Here is a 23,529-nt window from a genome sequence, read left to right on the forward strand (position 1 = left end):
CATTGTGCGAAATGTGGTGCTTGTATCATAAAATGAAAGATTCTTCTGATATATAATTCATTTTTTGCACTAAATTATAATTCCTTTATGTTTTGTATATTTTCTAAAATTTCATCATTAAAAAAAACTGTCCACCACTATCATGTATATACCCATCCCTATACATGATAGTGGTGAACTTTTTAAAGAATCGTTCAGAAATGATTCGATCTACTGACATCAATAGACTTTTTGGTCAACGATTCCCTTATCGGCACTTCAGCTGACATTACATCGGAGCGGCTGTTGTTTTTGATGGTGATTATTGGGAAATAATCTAGGATCCATCAAGTACATCAAGGATCAAGTGATCATGTACAGATTTTATTAATTTTATTAATGTCCAGAGATCAAGGATCCAGTGACCGATTTCATATTTATTTACTTTAAGACTCAAAATGTTGACATAGAAAACCTGTAAAGCGATAAAGAAAGCGATAAAGAATTGGATCGATATGTGGAATCGATAATGGCATCGATAGATAAAATCTTATCAATACCCATCCCTAATCTCGTACAACCTCAATTCCAATGAAGTTGAGACGTTGTGTAAAATGTAAATAAAAACAGAATACAATGATTTGCAAATCCTCTTCAACCTATATTCAACTGAATACACCACAAAGACAAGATATTTAATGTTCAAACTGATAAACTTATTTGTTTTTGTGCAAATATTTGCTCATTTTGAAATGGATGCCTGCAACACATTTCAAAAAAGCTGTGACAGTGGTATGTTTACCACTGTGTTACATCACCTTTCCTTCTAACAAAACTCAATAAGCGTTTGGGAATTGCCTGGGTATAAAAGGAGCATCCCCAAAAGTCTCAGCTGTTCACAAGCAAAGATGGGCCGAGGATCACCACTTTGTGAACAGTGTTGTGGAAAGTAACTTTGACAAGTTACTTTTTTAGTTGCTTTATACAGGTGCTTTATGCAATTACTTTATTAGAATCTGCAGAAAACTTGCAACTAATAAGTAATGTAACTAATAAGGTAACGAGTAATCTAACTTGGTTACTCGTAAAATTGAGCAATCAGAAAAGTAACTTTTCTGAGTATTAAATCTTAAAAATAACCAAATTAGATTATGAGTAACTTTATTAATTACATTCAGCAGCTGCCGACAAGGTGTCCGCAGCTGCTAATGAAGTAAATGTAAGAAGTAACTGTAAAATATAACTGTATAGACTAACTAATGAAGTAACTTTCCAAAGTTACTTTCCCCAACACTGTTTGTGAACAACTGCATGAAAAAATAGTCTAATGGTTTAAGAACAATGTTTCTCAACCTTCAATTGCAAGGAATTTAGGGATTCCATCATCTACAGTCCATAATATAATCAGAAGATTCAGATGATCTGGAGAACTTTCTACATCTAATCGGAAAGGCTGAAAACCAACACTGAATGCCCATGACCTTCGATCCCTCACACGGCACTGCATTAAAAACAGACATCATTGTGTAAAGGATCTTACCGCATGGACTCAGGAATACTTCAGAAAACCACTGTCAGTTAGCACAGTTCCTTGCAAGTTACACAAGTGCAAGTTAAAACTCTACCATGCAAAGCGAAAGCCATACATCAACAACACCCAGAAATGCCGCCGCTTTCTCTGGGACTGAGCTCATTTGAAATGGATAAACGCAAAGTGGAAAAGTGTGCTGTGGTTTGATGAGTCCATATTTCAAATTGTTTTTGGAAACCATGGACGTCGTGTCCCCCGGAGAAAAGAGGAAAAAGACCATCCAGATTGTTATCAGCGCAAAGTTCAAAAACACGTATCTGTGATAGTATGGGGGTGTGTTAGTGACCATGGCATGGGCAACTTACACATCTGGGATGGCACCATCAATGCTGAAAGGTACATCCAGGTTTTGGAGCAACACATGTTGCCATCCATACAAAATCTTTTTCAGGGATGTCCCTGCTTATTTCAGAAAGACAATGCCAAGCCACATTCTGCACGTGTTACAACAGCGTGGCTTCATAGTAAAAGGGTGCAGGTACTAGACTGGCCTGCCTGCAGTCCAGACCTGTCACCCATTGAAAATGTGTGGCACATTATGAAGCGCAAAATGCGACAACGGAGACCCTGGACTGTTGAACAACTGAAGTCGTACATCAAGCAAAAATGGGAAAGAATTCCACCTACAAAGCTTCAACAATTAGTGTCCTTAGTTCCCAAAGGCTTATGGAGTGTTGTTAGAAGGAAAGGTGATGTAACACAGTGGTAAAAATACCATGGTCCCAGCTTTTTTGAAATGTGTTGCAGGCATCCATTTCAAAATGAGCAAATATTTGCACAAAAAAAAAAAAAAGTTTATCAGTTTGAACATTAAATATCTTGTCTTTGTGGTGTATTCAATTGAATATAGGTTGAAGAGGATTTGTAAATCATTGTATTCTGTTTTATTTACATTTTTTACAATGTCCCAACTTCACTGGAATTGGGGTTGTATTTCTTCCATCTCTCTCTCATGAACGCGTTAGACATGGGCATCTGTTTAAGGCAGAGAGTGACTCATCTTTGTCGATGATCTTTGTCAAAGCTGGCTCGTGAGAAAGGATGCACATCATCGTGCCATGTGCAAGTCATATCCGAAAGCTGAGGCCGATCTGACAAACAGAGAGATATGCGAGGCACAGACACACAGAGAAGCATCTTGCTTTATGGATAGATTATAAATGAATATTAATTGTGATTTAATGTGATTTTTTTTTCATGCATCAAAACATCAAAATAAATAATTCTGGTCACACATTGCTCCTGCTCCACGCTCACCCCTTCTGCTGGTGGCCATGAACGCTGCTGCGAGATATCAAGGCAGGCTTGGTCCATTATCAAATGCTTCAGTTCACAATGGCAGTAGACATTACAGCAATTTGGAAACCTTTTTGTCTGATATTTCTCTGAATGATGATAATGAAATGGACCGTAGTGAGGAGATTTTGACAGTGGAGAACACAGGAGCAGTCATGTGAGTGGCCCTTGAAAGAACAAAAAAACAAAACAAAAACAAAACCCTGAAAATTTTGTTCCTGACGTCATGGGACTGCTGCACCTAGTGTGGGGTCTGCAGGACCTGGTGCAATTAATAAGCTAAAGGAGAGATATTTCTCAGTCCCATTCCATTGTTTGCTCATTTTAGTCATAAAAAGAATACAATAAGATGTCGGAAGTATAATACACAGTCTGTCACAAGTTAGAATATGGTGTTATTACTATTTCATAAAACCACATTTTGCATTGGACTGTTCTCTCGATATATTTATCCAAACATCTGACTTCAGCAATTTGTGCTTTTATTATTATTATTTTATTTTTATTTGCCAGTGTGTGACATTTATCCTTCAGTCTCAGGTCAGGACACGAAAACGTGCAACTTATTATCTACTGTGGCATCTCAGAGTTGTTTCCAAATTATTTTACAAAAACAAACATCATGACATCAGACTATTAGACTAATACTAGAATAGTTTCTGAGATATGGCCAATTTATTGTGCGTGGGGTCTGCCGTTTTTTAGGCAAAAATTATGGCCGTCATTTCTGGAGCCATGTTCAAGGTAGATTATCTCAGCAAATAATGGACTTAGAGGCCTGAAATTTTCTGTGGCAGTTGTCATGGACACCCAGACTTGGACTATAGCTAAACAACAGACACTGACACTAAACTGTGAAGTTTATGTATGCTCAAACTATGGAAAATATTAAATTGACTATTACAAGCATCCATGTTTGAGACACTGAAGCATACCATTACACTCAAAGAAGCCTCTCCATTTCTTGGCAACTTAATGCCAGCTATACTGGCTATGAAATATGTAAATGTGGCATATCTGTGATAAACAGTTATTGTGGGAGAAACATCTGAAATCTGAAAGAAGCATTTTGTGGTCGAATTTTATTATTCATATCATTCATTACCCCAGAATGCTTGCACAAAGATCTGCCAGGGGGATTCCCTAAGGTTTCCACAGTTACTAGGCTTATATTCACCTGCATGATGAGTGTGATGTGTCTGTTCTGCAAAGCAGAAGTTCTCTTGTTGCATCATCTTAAGGAATCACACCAAAACAATGACTGTGACAGCAAACACAGCGGGGAAGCTGAGCGATTGGAATATCAGGGAGGTCAGTAATTTGTATGTGTAATTATCCTAACCACAAATCTAAATAAGTAACACATCTGACAGACTGCATTACTATATGTGCCCTAAAATATTTTACTGTATCGTGTGGTGTGCACACAGAGAAAAACAAGGGGGAAAAAAGTCTGCTGGATTTACCTGATTTAAATACGAGGGCTGTCAATAAAGTAACGGTCCTTTTTATTTTTTTCAAAAACTATATGGATTTCATTCATATGTTTTTACGTCAGACATGCTTGAACCCTCGTGCGCATGCGTGAGTTTTTCCATGCCTGTCGGTGACGTCATTCGCCTGTGAGCACTCCTTGTGGGAGGAGTCGTCCAGCCCCTCGTCGGAATTCCTTTGTCTGAGAAGTTGCTGAGAGACTGGCGCGTTGTTTGATCAAAATTTTTTCTAAACCTGTGAGACACATCGAAGTGGACACGGTTCGAAAAATTAAGCTGGTTTTCAGTGAAAATTTTAACAGCTGATGAGAGATTTTGAGGTGATTCTGTCGCTTTAAGGACTTTTCACGGTGCGAGACGTCGTGCAGCACTCTCAGGCAGCGTCATCAGCCTGTTTCAAGCTTAAAACCTCCACATTTCAGGCTCTATTGATCCAGGACGTCGTGAGAGAACAGAGAAGTTTCAGAAGAAGTCGGTTTCAGCATTTTATCCGGATATTCCACTGTTAAAGGAGATTTTTTTAATGAAAGACGTGCGGACGGATCCGCGCGTCGGGACACAGCCGACGCGGTGCGGCGGCACAGGAAAAACACCTCCGTGTTGATAACCATTTGTAAAATCCAGGCGGCTTTTGATGGCTTTCAGTGGAGTGAGTATATGAGAAATTGTTTAACAGGCAGGACATGTTCCAACTTGTCCTTAAGGCTTTCAAAAGAGGTGTTTTTCCTGTGTCCGCACGTCTTTCATTAAAAAAATCTCCTTTAACAGTGGAATATCCGGATAAAATGCTGAAACCAACTTCTTCTGAAACTTCTCTGTTCTCTCACGACGTCCTGGATCAATAGAGCCTGAAATGTGGAGGTTTTCAGCTTGAACAGGCTGATGACGCTGCCTGAGAGGGCTGCGCGACGTCTCGCACCGTGAAAAGTCCTTAAAGCGACAGAATCACCTCAAAATCTCTCATCAGCCGTTAAAATTTTCACTGAAAACCAGCTTAATTTTTCGAACCGTGTCCACTTCGATGTGTCTCACAGGTTTAGAAAAAATTTTGATCAAACAACGCGCCAGTCTCTCAGCAACTTCTCAGACAAAGGAATTCCGACGAGGGGCTGGACGACTCCTCCCACAAGGAGTGCTCACAGGCGAATGACGTCACCGACAGGCGTGGAAAAACTCACGCATGCGCACGAGGGTTCAAGCATGTCTGACGTAAAAACATATGAATGAAATCCATATAGTTTTTGAAAAAAATAAAAAGGACCGTAACTTTATTGACAGCCCTCGTATGTATGTCATTTGCACATGATCAGAATGTGATCTGCACCATCGGAGTAAATGCTGGCGGTGCCACTGTCCTCCTCCAGCTTCAGGAATTAGATGAGCTCCATGTCGTGTTGCTTCTTCTCTGTGGGAAATTCATGAAGAACTCCAGTTTTGGGCACATTGTTGCACCAAAACAAGAAAGTGATTCACCATCTCCTAAGGTCGACTCCACACACCTTGAAGATTCAAAATATCCAAATTGCCATTTCTGTAAGCCACATAAATGGCAGAGAAAAATGTAAATACAAGCGAGTTTCCCATGTTTGTGGACCGATCTAGGCAAGTCACCTACTGCGATGATGTCCTGCACTTACAGTAGTGTTCAGAATAATAGTAGTGCTATGTGACTAAAAAGATTAATCCAGGTTTTGAATATATTTCTTACTGTTACATGGGAAACAAGGTACCAGTAAATTCAGTAGATTCTCACAAATCCAACAAGACCAAGCATTCATGATATGTACACTCTTAAGGCTATGAAATTGGGCTATTAGTAAAAAAGTAGAAAAGGGGGTGTTCACAATAATAGTAGTGTGGCATTCAGTCAGTGAGTTCATCAATTTTGTGGAACAAACAGGTGTGAATTAGGTGTCCCCTATTTAAGGATGAAGCCAGCACCTGTTGAACATGCTTTTCTCTTTGAAAGCCTTAGGAAAATGGGATGTTCAAGACATTGTTCAGAAGAACAGCGTAGTTTGATTAAAAAGTTGATTGGAGAGGGGAAAATGTATACGCAGGTGCAAAAAATTATAGGCTGTTCATCTACAATGATCTCCAATGCTTTAAAATGGACAAACAAACCAGAGACGTGTGGAAGAAAATGGAAAACAACCATCAAAATGGATAGAAGAATAACCAGAATGGCGAAGGCTCACCCATTGATAAGCTCCAGGATGATCAAAGACAGTCTGGAGTTACCTGTAAGTGCTGTGACAGTTAGAAGACGCCTGTGTGAAGCTAATTTATTTGAAAGAATCCCCTGCAAAGTCCCTCTGTTAAATAAAAGACATGTGCAGAAGAGGTTACAATTTGCCAAAGAACACATCAACTGGCCTAAAGAGAAATGGAGGAATATTTTGTGGACTGATGAGAGTAAAATTGTTCTTTTTGGGTCCAAGGGCCGCAGACAGTTTGTGAGGCAACCCCCAAACTCTGAATTCAAGCCACAGTTCACAGTGAAGACAGTGAAGCATGGTGGTGCAAGCATCATGATATGGGCATGTTTCTCCTACTATGGTGTTGGGCCTATATATCACATACCAGGTATCATGGGTCAGTTTGGATATGTCAAAATACTTGAAGAGGTCATGTTGCCTTATGCTGAAGAGGACATGCCCTTGAAATGGGTGTTTCAACAAGACAATGGCCCCAAGCACACTAGTAAACGAGCAAAATCTTGGTTCCAAACCAACAAAATTAATTCCTCACAGATGTGAAGAAATCATGAAAAACTGTGGTTATACAACTAAATACTAGTTTAGTGATTCACAGGATTGCTAAAAAAAGCAGTTCGAACATAATCGTTTTGAGTTTGTAGCATCAATAGCAGATGCTACTATTATTGTGAACACCCCCTTTTCTACTTTTTTTTTTTTTTTTTTTTTTTTACTAATAGCCCAATTTCATAGCCTTAAGAGTGTGCACAGCATGAATGCTTGGTCTTGTTGGATTTGTGAGAATCTACTGAATTTACTGGTACCTTGTTTCCCATGTAACAATAAGAAACATACTCAAAACCTGGATTAATCTTTTTAGTAACATAGCACTACTATTATTCTGAACACTACTGTATTTGCAACTGATGAAAACTGAAGAGGACATGATAAATATAAAACCTTTACATGACTGCACACAGCTATTACTTGACTTATATTAAACGCAGACCTTCCAAATAGTTACAAAAAGCATCAATTCACTTTGATTTGAGTCACGTTTTCAATTTTACTGCATTTGGTCTTTACAGGATTTATTTCTCATATCTGACCACCACCAAAATTTGAAACATACACCCTTTATTCATCAAAATCTATATGGGAATACTGGGGCCCTGCTATTTGTTCTTCCTATTTTCTTGTGTAGTCATTTACTATGATTTGACTTCTGTAAAACAGTGGCCATAAGTTTGGGGCCCTAAGCAAATTTTAGCATCCCATTTCGGCATAAAATTACTAACAATGCATGTAATTTAAATTCTAAAATGAGTCATGAAACAGCATGTGCAGTCCTCACAGAACAGAACATTTTGTTTATTTGACATTGATTTGACAGTGGCTGGTTTAATGAGAAAATACACAAGCAATACAGACCGTGTTTGATGAAAGTGAAATGTAAACTGCAACCCCAAATCAGAAAAGTCAGGACATAACAGAAAAATTTTAAATAAAATAAAATACAGTGATTTTTACATGTACTATGACTTCTTTCATTGCAAACAGTATGAACCAAAGATATGTCATGTTTTGTGTGGTTCACTTCATTTCATTTGTTAATATATGTACATTAACTTCTGTAGTTCAGGCCTGGTTTTTCTGGTTGGACAGGGATTTGAAGCGAGGATCCTCTGGTCTCAAACCAAGTGCTTTAACCTCCACATCATCACTTAATCACAAAAAACAAAACAACAACAACAACAAAAAAAAAACAAATAATGATACTAATTCAAACAAGAGATGTCAACAGGTGACTGAAATCACAATTTGGTGATAAAATCATTGTCCAAGACAGGCTGAGTCTTTGAGGAGCAAAGATGGGCAGAGGATCTCGAGTTTGTCAACAAATGACCGAGAAAATTATTGAAATGTTTAAAACAATGTTCCTCAAAGAAAAATTCAAAGGAGAAGGTGATGGTCTATTGGTTAAGCATTGATCTTGAGACCAGAGGATCCTCGATTCAAATCCCAGCCTGACCGGAAAATCATTAAGGGCCCTTGGGCAAGGTGCTTAATCCCCTAGTTGCTCCCAGTGTGTAGTGGGCGCCTTGCATTGCAGCAGCCTGACATCGGGGTGAATGTGAGACATTGATGTGTAAAGTGCTTTGAGCATCTGATGCAAATGGAAAAGCGCTGTATAAATGCAGTCCATTTACCATTTAAAGGATCTTACATATTTCTCCCTTGGCAGCCGATCTGCTCTGTGTAAGCCTGATCCCGTCAGATCTTAGAAGCTAAGCAGTGCGGGACCTGGTTAGTACTTGGATGGGAGGCCTCTTTGGAACACCAGCGGCTGTGTGTGTTTCTCCAGATAACACTGGAGTTGCGTCAGGAAGGGCATCCGGCATAAAACCTGTGCCAAAATATCAATGTGGATCTGGTTGTATCTGTTGTGGCGACCCCAAACACAAAACAGGAGCAGCCGAATGGAGAACATATTTCTCCCTTGACAGTGTGTCTGGGTTAGACTACCACACAGTGGATATGTGTATTCTGGTCAGACAAATCAGTCTTCCATACATTTCTGGAAGAAAAGGATGCTGTGTACCCACAACAAATCCAAAAAGCCAGGTTCTGGCGTGGTATGGTTGTGTCCAGTGCCCTTGGCAAAGGTAACTTTCACTTCTGTGATGGTAGCATTAATGCCAAAAAGCACAATGAGATTTTACAGCAAAATATGCAATTTTCAAACAACATATTTTACAGGGGCGTTGACGTATTTTGTAACAAGTCCATGGGAAACCACATTCTGCACACATTACAAAGACATGGCTACAAACGCAGAGGGGCTATGGGTACTGGACTGGCTTGCCTGCAATCTTGACCTGCTGCCAACAGAAAATGTGCTGAAAATATTGAAACAAAGAATGCAACAACAAAGATCCCATATTGTTGCACACCTTAAGACATGTTTGCAGGAACAATGGGATATTACATGTGTCATTGCTTGGTATTCTCATTACCAAAACATATTTTAAATGTTGTGAGAAAGAATGGCAACATTACAAAGTGCCAAATGCTTTAGTGTCCCAACTTTTTTAGAAGGTGTTGCAGGCTGTAAATGCAGGAACTGATGTATATTACCAAATGAAATGACACTGACCACAAAAGAAATATCTCTGGTTCATACTGTCTGCAGTGAAACAGGAGTCAAAGTATATGAAATGGTTTGTTTTTGTTGATGTTTTCCCCCATTTTCCACATCATCGTAACTTTTTTCTGATTTGAGGCAGCATCATAAAACAACTGTATTGAGTAGTCTGTAATGAAATACAAGATCATAACTTGAGTGTACAGTATGCCTTCAAAAATAATTTTTAGTTATGTTTAATAAGGTTTAGTTTAAAAAAACTGAAACAATGGGAACAGTATGTTGGACACTAAAGAGCAGAAATATTGTAATTCTAGGATATGTAATATGCAAAATACTAAAAAATGCATTAAAAATAAAATATGAAGAATTTAAATGTGTCTATGGCCAGTATGCGCACATTAAGACTAAGGGCCCGGTCACACGGCACACGGCGTTAGCTGAACAAAGGAAAAAAGTCCCAAAGTCACAAATCGTCGCGAAAAAGTGGACGAGTGAGCCTGGACATCTCCTGTCACCGAAATGCCTGCAAGTGCAGAGCGCATAAAAGATAGAAATGAAGCCAGAGACGTTGAGAGAGAGAGAGAGAGCCGTGTGACCGGGGCTTAAGATGCAGAGTGTGTCGCAGTGTGCCAACAACACTGTCAGTGCAAAAAAGCACAGTAGGACAACTGTGGATGTGCCTATGCTCACATATTACGTGTATGTGACCTCTGTCAAATGTGAAAGTAAATTCTCAGCTACAGCCTCAAACTTCTTCCTTCACATTGGATCAGGGGAACCGTAGAAAAGAAATTTGCTAAATTTGCTGTGTCACTGAGTGCTGCAGAGGGAGAGAGAAGAGGTGCACGGAAGCAGAAACAGAGCTGACAGTCGGCATGGCGATGGGGTGGATCTAGTCCTCTGAAGCATTGGGAGTTGGGAAGGGAAGAAACAAGGAGAAAGAAGAGGAGAAATGGTTGAAAAGGATGAGGAGATCATGAAGAAAAAGCAAAGAAAAAAGTGGACCAGAACGGAAATTTGTGTCAAATAAATAAATACACAGACAAACGAGTGCTCAAAAAGAAAAAAACATGAAAAAGTAAGAACAAGAAAAAAAAATACCAAAAAATGTGAAGATAAAAGCAAAAATGTTTATGAAGGAGACCATAAGGGAGAAAAGAAGAGAAGAAGGGATAAGGGGGAAAAGGAAGAAAGCAGGTTAGTTAAGCTGTCACAAAACAAATGCAACTCATTCAACATCTATCACAGTTAAAGACAAATACTTGAACAAAAAGGCAAACACTGGATCGGTCTCCCTGAAGGTAACACACTTTGATGTTGCTGAAATATGTGGCATCATGGAAGAGTAAACCTCAAATATTTGAGATAATCCAATTAAGTTGTACTTGGGGTGACATGCCATGCAGCATTGTGATGCAACAGACACATCATGCAGGATCTCGCTCTCTCTCTCTCTCTCACACACACACACACACTACATTTACTCTGTCAGAATTCAGCTGAGACTCTCAGGTCTCTGACCCAGTTACTACTTATACCACTTGCATTATGTGTCTGGAGACTGCTGAAATAACAATGATGAATGAATGCATAACATCCTATACTAGGCCAGATGAGATGAGTCCACTAATGTGTACACACACACACACACACACACACACACACACACACACACACACACACACACACACACACACACACACACACACACACACACACACACACACTGTATCAGTCCAATCTAGTCATTCATTCATTTGTTCAATTTCCATACCCAATTACTCCAGCGAAGGTTCACAGTGGGCTGGAGCCCATCCCAGCAATCAAAGGGTGTGAGGAAGGGTACACCCTGGACAGTACACCAGTCTATCACATGGCCACATATAGATGGACAAACACATTCACAAAGGCATGCACACCTACAGTCAAATTAGTGCCACCAATTCACCTAACCTGCCTGTCTTTAGAAGTAGGAGGAAGCCAGAGCACGTTGAGAGAACCCACGTAAACTCAACATAGGAAGGACCACATGGGAAACAGTCCCACAGAGTACACAAAGCGGGCCGATTACTCTGACTTGATCAGTAAAATCAAACATAACTCAAAGTTCTTGTTTGACACAGTAGCATTTCTCATTCACAGGCAGCCACCTGTTAGTCGTTCTCCCTTTTCAGCGCAGGACTTCTTGGATTTTTTTGAGAAGAAAATGGAAGATATTACGCTGCGCATATCTCAGCAAGCCTTGGCCCAGCCATTAAACTCTGTTATGGAGGTGAGTGCTACCACTGAGGTGTTACCAAGACTTACAGAATTTAATAGTAATAGAATTTAATTTAATTAGGCATGCTGACGAGACTCGAGGCGTCTACAAAAAGCACAACCTGTTAATTTGATCCTGTGGTGGAAATTATCAATCTGTCATTAACCTCTGGATCTCTTCTGAAATGTTTTAAAACTGCAGTGATTAAACCTTGACTTAAGAAATCAAATCTTGACCATAGTTTATTGAAAAAATTACAGGCCGATATCAAATCTATCATTCTGTTCCAAAATTTTAGAAAAGGTGGTTTCACGCCAGCTCGTACACCACCTCACTGAGAATGATCTTTTTGAGCCGTTGCTGTCTGCTTTTAGGAAATATCATTCCACAGAGACAGCTCTCACTAAAGTAGTGAATGATCTTCTGTGAGCAATGGACTCAGACACCACTACAGTTTTGGTGTTGTTAGATCTTAGTCATGCATTTGATACCGTGGATCATCATATTTTGCTCGAACAATCTTTTTGGGATTACTGGAAGTGCCCTTGCGTGGTTGATATCATACCTGTCCAGTCGCTCTCAATGTGTTTTGTATAATAACACTATGTTTCTGTGTAGGCTCTCAGTTGTCCAGGTGGTTTCCATAGTAGAGAAGCTTGAATCTTCGACTGGACTGGGTTACTTGACGCGAGGACGTTTCGCTTCAAATCGCAGAAGCTTCCTCAGCTAAAATTCTTGCTCTGGTGGTCTGACTTCTGTCTTGACTCTTGTAGAGAAGAATAATCAAGAAGTCACAAAAGCTGGAGTTTTAAACCTAACCAGACCCCTCCTACCGAGAGGCAGACTGGTATAGGCTAGTGACTAAACAATAGCTCTAATTAACACCTATTGTGCTCTAGTTAGCACCCTCCTAATGAACGGGCAGCTGTCCCTCTCCTGATGGCTCCCTTGACGACTCTGCAGATGACGTGAATGACTCATTACCATGAACAAAAGACTGAAACTGCTTTGATCTGAGTACCCCATTGTAAACAGGGGATAAAGTGTGTCTCAGACCCCCTCCCCGGTTAAGGCTAGGTTTCAAACGTTTCACAAAGAATGCCTCCTTGACCCCTCTCTCAAACCATTTCTTCTCTCTGGCTAATATTTTAACTTCCTTGTCCTCAAACGTGTGGTTAGGGACTTTAAGGTGGAGATGAACTGCAGACTGAGGTCCACTGGCGCCCTCTCTGCGGTGCTGGTATAGCCTTTTGTGTTAAGGTTGCTTAGTCTCACCTATGTAGTGTTCGTTACAGTTTTCCTGACATCTGATAGAATACACTACATTGCTCTGTTTGTAACTAGGGATCCTGTCCTTAGGGTGAACTAATTTCTGTCTCAAGGTGTTAACCGGTTTAAAGTAAACTGGGATTTTGTGCTGTCTGAAGATCCTCTGTAGTTTTTCCCCTACTCCTGCTTAAATAAGGGAGAGACAGTCCTCTTCTTCTTGTCTCCATCTCCTGTCTACCTGGTCTCTTTGTTCTCTGGGACTTCTGCACTTTGTCCAGGGACCATCGTGGGTACCCACATACTGTGAGGGCTTTCCGGACAAGTTGTTGTTCTTTAGCCCTTCCCTCTGCAGTTGTGGGCACCTGTAGGGCTCTGTGTTGACGCGTCCTGATTACCCCGAGCTTGTGTTCAAGGGGGTGGTTTGAGCCAAAGAGCAGATATTGGTCAGTGTGAGTTGGTTTTCTGTAAACCCCTGTCTGGAGCTGCCTGTTCTCTCCAATCGTAACATCACAGTCCAAGAAGGCTAAATGGTTGTTTCTGGCATCCTCACGTGTGAACTTGACATTGGCGTCCACCGAGTTGATGTGTTCTGTAAAGTCCTCAACTTCCTGTTGCTTGATTTTAACCCATGTGTCATCAACATATCTGAACCAGTGACTAGGAGAGATGCCCGTGAAAGACGTCAAGGCTGTCTTCTCCACTCGCTCCATGTACAGATTGGCCACAATGGGGGATACCGGAGACCCCATCGCACAACCATGAATCTGCCTGTAGTAATTCCCCCTAAACAGGAAATACGTGGTGTTAAGACAGATCTCCAAGAGTTGGCAGATGTGGTCTGGTGTGAGTTTGGTCCTTTCAAGTAGAGACACATCCTCCAGCAGTCTCTGCCTCACAGCTGAGATGGCCTCAGCAGTGGGGATGCAGATGAACAACGAATTCACATCAAATGACACGATTGTTTCATCTGCCTCCAGCTGCAGGTCCTTGATCTTGTTCACAAAATCTTGTGTGTTCTCCACATGGTGTTCTGAGTTACCCACTAGAGGAGCCAAAATCCACTTGAGGTGCTTGGCCAAATTGTACGTGATGGAATCTGTGCTACATACAATAGGCCTGAGTGGCACGTCCTGTTTGTGGATAGAGTGGTAGAGTCAGCCATTAAACATAACAGTTTGTCAGAGTCAGAAGCTGGGGACCTCTGACTAAGAGTCACAGCAGTGCTGAACAGTGCTAAGCCACCTTAAAGACACTAACCACACGTTTGAGGACAAGGAAGTTAAAATATTAGCCAGAGAGAAGAAATGGTTTGAGAGAGGGGTCAAGGAGGCATTCTTTGTGAAACGTTTGAAACCCAGCCTTAACCGGGGAGGGGGTCTGAGACACACTTTATCCCCTGTTTACAATGGGTACTCAGATCAAAGCAGTTTCAGTCTTTTGTTCATGGTAATGAGTCATTCACGTCATCTACAGAGTCGTCAAGGGAGCCATCAGGAGAGGGACAGCTGCCCGTTCATTAGGAGGGTGCTAACTAGAGCACAATAGGTGTTAATTAGAGCTATTGTTTAGTCACTAGCCTATAGCAGTCTGCCTCTCAGTAGGAGGGGTCTGGTTAGGTTTAAAACTCCAGCTTTTGTGACTTCTTGATTATTCTTCTCTACAAGAGTCAAGACAGAAGTCAGACCACCAGAGCAAGAATTTTAGCTGAGGAAGCTTCTGCGATTTGAAGCGAAATGTCCTTGCGTCAAGCAACCCAGTCCAGTCGAAGATTCAAGCTTCTCTAATATAATAACACTACCTCTAACCTTAGTGACATGAGATTCCACAGGGATCCATTTTAGGCCCCTTGCTTTTTTCCCTGTATTTAGCACTCCTTGGGCATATACTGCAGCGTTTTGGGATTCCCTTTCATTTTTATGCTGATGATGCTCAGCTGCACATGCCGATCAATCTTATTCCCATGAAATCCCTGGAGGACTGTCTTATATCAGTGAGAAGCTGGATGTCTAGTAACTTCCTACTTTTAAACTCTGACATGGTTCTTGGTCCAGCGAGACATCAGCATCAATTTGACCAGCTGGTGCTCAGCCTGGGTTCGTGTGTCATACATCATACAGGCAAAGTGAGGAACCTTGGGGTATTATTAGGACTGCTTTTTTCCATCTGTTTTATCCGTTTTATTCTTTTACTTGTGTTTTTAATTATGTTTTTTGATTTTTTTTTTATTATTTATTTATTTCATTTTTTTTATGTTGTACTGTTCTGTGTGAGGTGCCTTCAGATGGCTTTTGTTGTGATTTGGCACTTTATAAGATGATTAAATTGAAAGGTGCATGTTTTAAAAGCAATATAATACTCTAAATACACAACAAGAATATTTTGTCTCCAGAGATCAACAGTGCATGTCAGACTCTCTGTTAGACAAAGACAGAATGATAAAACAGGCTGACACGGTGAAAGTTTAAAAAATGTATTTTACATCTTCAAATACACACCAAATCTGTTTCTGATGGATGGTGAGTGTGTTGTAACCGTCAATCATTGAGTGATTTCCACATAAATAAATAAATAAATTTTCGGCGTCATAGCTTTTTAACTCCTGTTTACAGATACAAGCCAGAAAGGTGAATAGAAATTACACCCCCCCCCCCCCCCCCCACCGCTACTGTAAATGTCCACATTTAAACACATTTTTCTAAAATAATAATAAAATATATTTTAACAACTAACTAAAATGTCATTCAGTCATTATTAGTCGTTCTCGTTTTACGATTACAATTCTGCACAAAGTGGAATTAATGAGACATAAACATAAATCCACTTACTTTTCAAAAATAAAATTATGTTTACTCAGCAGAGAAGGATTTTTTTACAAGATAATAAATAACATCCAGGCCTAAGGCTCTCATGTGCCTTGTGGTGAACTGTTGGTGAAATTTCATGTCTTCTTTAGGAGAAAGTTTTTTTTTCTCTGTTCCACCATGGTGATGCAACAATTAAAAGTTGCGCTCAACATAATTTCAGTTTATTCAATTTATTTTACTTATATAGTGTGAAATCACACTACATCAAGGCACTTCACATGAGCAAGCTGAGCAAGCAGACAGGTGACATTGGAAAGGAAAATCTCAACCTGGTATTTTTGAAGAAAAAACCTCAAGCAGACTAGACTTAGAAGGGCGACCCAATGCTTGGACCATTTAAACAGTTACAGCTGTATGCAAAAGTTTGGGCACCTTTAATAATATTCATGATTTTCCTTTATAAATCATTGGTTGTCTGAATCAGAAATTTCAGTTAAATATATCATATAGCAGATGAACACACTGATATTTGAGAAGTTAAATGAAGTTTCTAGTATTTACAGAAAGTGTGCAATAATTATTTAAACAAAATTGGGCAGGTCCATAAAATTGGGCAACCATGTCATTTTATTGATTTGAATACATTTAGCACTAATTATTGGAAGACAAAATTGGTTTGGTAAGCTCACTGACCCTTGACCTCCTTACACAGGTGAATCCAATCCAATGATAAAGGGTATTTAAGGTGGCCATTTGCAAATGTTTCCCCTCTTTGCATCTCTCCTAATGAGCGGCAACATGGGAGCCTCTTTAACAACTCTCAAATGACCTGAAAACAAAGATTGTTCAACATCATGGTTTAGGGGAAGGATACAAAAAGCAATCAGAGATTTCAGCTGTCTGTTTCCACTGTGAGGGACATAGTGAGGAAATGGAAGACCGCACTCACAGTATGAGTTAGGGCCCAAAGTGGCAAGCCAAGAAATATCTCAGATAAGTTGAAGCGAAGGATGGTGAGAACAGTCATAGTCAACCCACAGACCTGCTCCAAAGACCTACAACATGATCTTGCTGCAGATAGTGTTTTGGTACATTGTTCAACTATACAGCACACTTTGCACAAAGAGATGCTGTATGATGCTGTAATGCAGAGGAAGCCTTTTCTGCGTACACACCACACACAGAGTCGCTTGAGGTATGCTAAAGCACATTTGGACAAGCCAGCTTCATTTTGGAATAAGGTGCTGTGGACTGATGAAACTAAAACTGAGTTATTTGGACATAACGAGGGACGGTATGCATGGCTGAAAAAGAACACAGCATTCCAAGAAAAACACTTGCTACCTACAGTAAAATTTGGAGGTGGTTCCATCATGCTGTGGGGCTGTGTGGCCAGTGCAGGTACTGGGAATCTTGAAAGTTGAGGGTCACATGGATTCCAGTAAATAGCAGATTCTTGAGAACAATGTTCATAAATCAGTGACAAAGTTGAAGTTGCGCTGGGACTGAATCTTTCAACAAGACAACAACCCTCAACACTGCTCAAAATCTACTAAGGCATTCATGCAGAGGAACAGGCACAATGTTCTGGAATGCCCATCTCAGTCCCCAGACCTGAATATTATTTAAAATCTGTGGTGTGGTTTTAGGCAGGCTGTCCATGCTCGGAAACCAACAAACCTGACTGAACTGGAGATATTTTGTAAAGAAGAATGGTCCAAAATACCTTCAACCAGAATCCAGACTCTCATTGGGAGCTATGGGAAGCATTTAGGGGCTGCAAAAGGAGGACTGATGTATTTTTTCTGTTGGGGTGCCCAAATTTATGCACCTGCCTAATTTTGTTTAACCCCTTAAGCCCTAGAGCCTATTTCACCAAAACCACATACCCATACATTATGATTTATTTCTCAGCTTGTACAAGGTCAAAAATGCAAAAGTCTGGATAAGCTAAAAGACAGGTCCTAGGGGATGTTGTGGATGCAAAAAAATTGAAAGTAAATAATACTTGGTAGGAGTAAATGAGTTTCTTTTAAACCAAAAAATGAATTCCAACTTATGTCTTTATTTGCTTGGCGTTTCAGCTGTGGTTAGTTGATATGTGATTGAAGTGGATAATTTTGTAGAGGTTAAAGAATTATTGCACACTTTCTGTAAATCCTATAAACTTCATTTCACTTCTCAAATATCAGTGTGTTTGTCTGCTATATGATATATTCAACTGAAACTGCTGTTCCAAACAACCAATGATTTATAAAGGAAAATCATGGAAATCATCAGGCGTGCCCAAACCTTTGCATACAACTGTACAAGGTTTTTACAAAAGATGAAAAAAATTGTGTGGTCTGCACAATTTCCCCAATCACAGCCACACAAGCTGATACTCCTTCAGAGTTGTCACAGGTGTGCCTCATACATGTCCTTCTTGCAGTGTTGTGTGTTTAAAGGAACTAATTAAGAGTTACTGATGTGCAGCAGGAGGCAGGGTTTAGGCAGGTTGATGGTAGGGTAAGTGCTGACAAAAATACGTGGTGGGGTCACACCTGTTTGAGTGTGAGTCACACCTGTTTGAGAAGTGAGAGAAGTGGTTGTGGTGGACAGATGGCAGAATGTGACCACACTAAAGACATCGCTGCTACACTGTGAGAGGAAGACAACAAGTCTATGCACACCACAAATGATTGTTTGTATGTGCTGTACATCTTATAAAGACAAAAACAACAACAAAAAACCCCTGGACTGTCAGTGTCAAGCTCAGGCTGGCAGCCAAACTGAAGTAGCTATGAGGAGGGAGGCTGAATGCAGAGAGCTGGTCATTGGAAAGACAGAAGGAGCAGGCGGTGAGTCAGCCCCACACAGACACCTCCCTACCAACAGATGGATGAGACCCACACATAGAGAAAAAGAGCAGGTCATTTATATGCTAAATATGCATGCAGGAAGAGACTTCAGGTTACAGGCTGGCTAGGCCTAGCAGTGGGTTGATAAAGTTGGAAACTAACTTGGTGCTGTACTTTGTTTGAGGTTAACTTAATGCTGTACTTAGTGCTGAATGACTGTGTGCCATAACACAGTCGCTCCATTTTTAAGAACCGCAAGATTGACACTGACTGACTCTGATTTACCTTGACAAATTTTACCATACAGTACCATACAGTTTGGATTTCTCATAGATTGATGAAAATGAAGTCAGACGTATTTATGTGGCTTGGAAATGTTCCTGTATCCATCCCCTGTCTTGATTAAAGAAAACTGACTGGTTCAGTCAATATCATAATATGGAGCAGAGCATATCATCAGTCTGTAACAATAGAAGATTGAAGAAACCTGATGATCATATAAATCTTCACATGGTGTGTTACCGTTGTGTTTCACTGAAACTGATTAAAAAAATCTAGGTGGTGTTGTGCTTATGAATTCAGTACCATATGATGCATGAATTAACCACAAAAGTCAGTTGTTCCCTTTGAAGATGACAGACTGGAATTATTTTTATTATTATTTATTATTTTATGTGTACATTTCCATATGTGTGATGTCACTGTGTTAAACTGAATGGGGGATTTTCACGCACTTACAGGCTAACTTCCGCTAACTGAGCATCAAGACGTCCGGTGCAATGGTGAGCCTAAGCGCTGCAGAAAGTTTAATCTTTTTACAGAATCTTTCAAGAGTGAAGTTTCAAGATGTGTATGGATTAATGGAGACACTCTCCCACAGCCTGCACCAAACTGGACTAAGGATCCAGTTTATTTTTGAGTGCTTCATCTACAACTATGAAGGTTAGTGACACATTATTGTCTCTTGGTGAAGAACTGAAAAAAGCCTCACACTGTAACCACTGATCTCCTTGGTGCTGCTTGGCCTGTCTGAGCTCTCCATGGTTGGCTGTAGGTTCAGACCTGTGCCATGAGGTTCACCCCTGTCATACCACTGTCAGTGCAGAAAGCTACACGATAACTACAAACCAGAAAACATTGGTCTCCACTTCTCAGCTATACATTTAGAAGTTTACTAACTGTAAATTAAAAAGAAAAACTCAGACGCATTATCAAGTTATTAAATGTTTACTAAATATTAGTGTTATTCACAAATGTTAAATAAACTTTTTATATCTTTCGTACAGCTTTCTCCCCAGAGTGATCACTGCACTGAACAATAACAAATCACTCTAATCCGCACCTTTCAAGTTTCTTGTGCAATATCTGTAAACCATGTGCAATATTCCCGTGCAATATGATTCCACAGTTGTATATAATTCTCGTTTTACATTTTACTTGGTCCACGTTTTATTTTATTTTATTTTGTGTTTATTTAGTTGTACATATACTCTGAATAATTTATTGTTAAATGTTATTATCTTTTATTTGGCTAAAAATTACTCACCACGGAAGGCACCTTTTTGGAGTTGCACTCAAATCTCATTGCAATGCAAATTACAATGACAATAAAGGTGATTCTGATCTCAAATGAGTGACTCTTCTCATATTCAATATATACATACAACTAACTATATACATTACAGAACTAGGCCAATATACAAACTATATACACTACAGCTGTCTGATCCATGTGCAGCTCTTTCTTTCTACAGCTCAATATGTACCATTACTTGCTATTGCTAGACTATTATTTTTAATATTACTTTTAACTGAGAATATTTTACAATTTATTATTATTGCTTCATTTGACTATTCATTATTACTTAATTACCTTTTACCTATTACTACTACTATTACTAATATTACTTTTAATTGAGCAGAATTTCACACTGTGGTCAAACTAACAAAGTTGGTTAAATGCTAAGACGTCAATTAAATTGAGATTTGTTGATCAAATTCTATATACACTCACAAAAGTACAGAATGCTCATGCATTTGAATGTTTTTAATGACAGCAATTTAGTCACTGTACCTGTATTCCATGCTGGCTGGATGTTGTGATTTTTTATTTTATTTACTGAAATGTGTGTATGTATTTGTGTATACAAAAATATGCATTTTGTATATTTGCTGTGTAGTTTATGCGTTTGTGTCCATGTTGTTGTGCTGCCTTCTTGAGCAGGTCACTTTTGAAAAATAGATTTTTAATCTCAATGTGGCTTTTACCTGGTTAAATAAAGGATATAATAAATATATATATTGAAATAAAACATACCTGGCCGAAGAGCTGAAATGTAGCCATGTGATGTCATTGCAGCTGAAACTGCCGTGCTCTTCACTTCATAGTCACACAGCAGCTCTTCCACAGTCAGAGAAGAGCGAAAGTAATGTTCTAAGCTCTCACCCATTTCATTAGGAGACTTTTGTCACTCGGGAACGAGTGAAAGCTGAGGTACAACTGTGTTTGTTTGTTGGATTTGTAGAGCGGCATGAAGCTGTGACACTGTGAAGCCACTTCTGCCGTTGTTGCAAGTTACCGGAAATTCGGATGCACAGTTAACTTTTACTTCCGCATTAGAAATGCAGAAATGTGAAAATCCCCCCTGCTGATTTCGGAGGAAGGTGAACTCATGGACAGGGTGGTTCCTACATACCCCAAACCTGTGTCTGCAGGTGGCATGAAGAGATGTTTCTCTATGGAGCACAATACACACTCATACGTACAAGGCTGCACTTCTCAACAGCTGATTACGTTCCATATGATAATATGAACTTACCATATTTTCCGGAGCATAAATCACAGTTTGTTTGTTTTGTTTTTTTTTTACTAGTCTGAGATGTCCTGCGACTTACAGTCTGGTGCGAAAAAAAGGAAAAAAATTCACGGCCACGAATTTTCTTTACACTTGGAATGAGAAACACACCATTAAACTACCTTTAAAAATGACAGAGGTGGAAACTTCAAAACAGTGCTTGATTACTTTCAGCATGCGTTTAAAACCGAGTCGTGTTGTATCTGTAAAGGAGCGATCATGATGCCGTTACTATTTTGAGTTTTTCTTCATGTCGGGCTCCAGATAAAATACAATGGGGCAACAAAGTCTCGTCTGAACCCCTATTGTGGGATTTGGGCATTTCTGGGCACAGCCTGCCAGTGCGCAACACGAACATAGCATCACTTCACACAGAAACATGGTGTACTGTTTGGTTTTCAGCTGCAATCACCAAAGCAGTCGTGAAAAGTAAAGTTTTTTTCGGTTCCCACTGGAGAAGGGAAGACAGGGCAAATGGGAGAGGTTATCTTGGTAAGTTTTAGCAAGATTTAATGAAATAATGATAATGGGGCTGTCCTCGGAAGTACAATTTTTGTGTCATGTGCTTTTTCACTTAACCCCTTTATCGCCCACCCTCAAACGAGGCTACGGTGCCCAATGAGCAGTCATGCTCACTTCAAGCAAATATATATGTCTAAATGTCTATTAAATAACAAAGATTGCTGTTTAATGACAAACAACTGCACCATTAAAATGGACAGGAACAGATGTTCAATGTCCGAGTGTGCGTGCACTGTTACAGCGCAAACGAAGACGCTCATTTCAACAGCAGAGCAACAATGTGACGAGGAAACAGATAAATGCCGCTGTGAGCTCATTTAAAACTGGACTTACCATCAGTTTGTGTTAGACTGCTCTGTCTAGTGATCGTCTATTATTCAGTGGCTTAAAGGAGCAGTTCGCACTTGTTTTTGCTCTCATTTTTCATGAGCTGAACATTTTAGAGTGGCCTTTTATTGTAGCCAGCCTAAGGCACACCTGTGCAATAATCATGCTGTCTAATCAGCATCTTGATGTGCCACACCTGTGAGGTGGGATGGATTATCTTGGCAAAGGAGAAGTGCTCACTAACAGATTTAAACAGATTTGTGAATAATATTTGAGAGAAATAGGTCTTTTTTGTATGCAGAAAATGTTTTAGATCTGAGTTCAGCTCATGAAAATAGGAGCAAAAACAAAAGTGTAGCGTTTATTTTTGCTCAGTGTAGCTTTTAGCTTCCAATGACCAAAGCAGTGTTTTTGTTGTAAATATATAAATAATACACCAGGTTTTCAACCATTTCAATGTGTGGTACGTTCATCTCACATATGATCAACTATTCAGTGACACAAAGACGTTTACTCGCATTTTATGCCACTACAGTGACATTAATTACCTCATTAGATGTGCTCTGTTACACCGTGTGCCTTATAAATAATTAATACAGTGATTTAATCTGTTTTGCATCTTCACGCATGAAGTGATAAATGCGAATTATACTCTGGTGCAACTTACGTATGTCTTTTTTTCTCTTAAAGAGGCATTTTTGGATCAATGTGACTTATACTCCAGAAAATATGGTAATTATCACCTATTGTTGATGGCTTAGCATTATCCAGGTGGAAGAAATGGTGTGTGAAATGTTTAACGTGAGATGGAAACTGTAACAGAATATCTGGTACCTACTGACAGCTGACCAACCAATACATGCTACCAACGTGGCTGTAGATGGTTTTGAACACAACCTGTTATTTATCAAAGACAAACCAGAGATTTTTGACACTATCAGAGAGTT

General features: G+C 39.7%; 1 protein-coding gene and 1 long non-coding RNA gene across 3 annotated transcripts in view; both read right to left on the bottom strand.

Annotated features, from left to right (window-relative positions):
- Window positions 1–23,529, bottom strand: part of LOC117512155 (microtubule-associated protein 4) — a 418,222-nt gene that overhangs the window by 280,084 nt on the left and 114,609 nt on the right. The gene's annotated exons all lie outside the window — the stretch shown is intronic.
- Window positions 5,658–17,841, bottom strand: LOC117512179. The gene is made up of 3 exons (XR_004561233.1): window positions 17,831–17,841; window positions 11,427–11,431; window positions 5,658–5,986 (listed from the first exon to the last, which is right to left on the bottom strand). It is a non-coding gene; the product is annotated as an uncharacterized LOC117512179 (long non-coding RNA).

The sequence above is a fragment of the Thalassophryne amazonica genome, chromosome 1 (genome assembly GCF_902500255.1).
Source record: "Thalassophryne amazonica chromosome 1, fThaAma1.1, whole genome shotgun sequence".
In the NCBI taxonomy this organism is placed as follows: Eukaryota; Metazoa; Chordata; class Actinopteri; order Batrachoidiformes; family Batrachoididae; genus Thalassophryne; species Thalassophryne amazonica.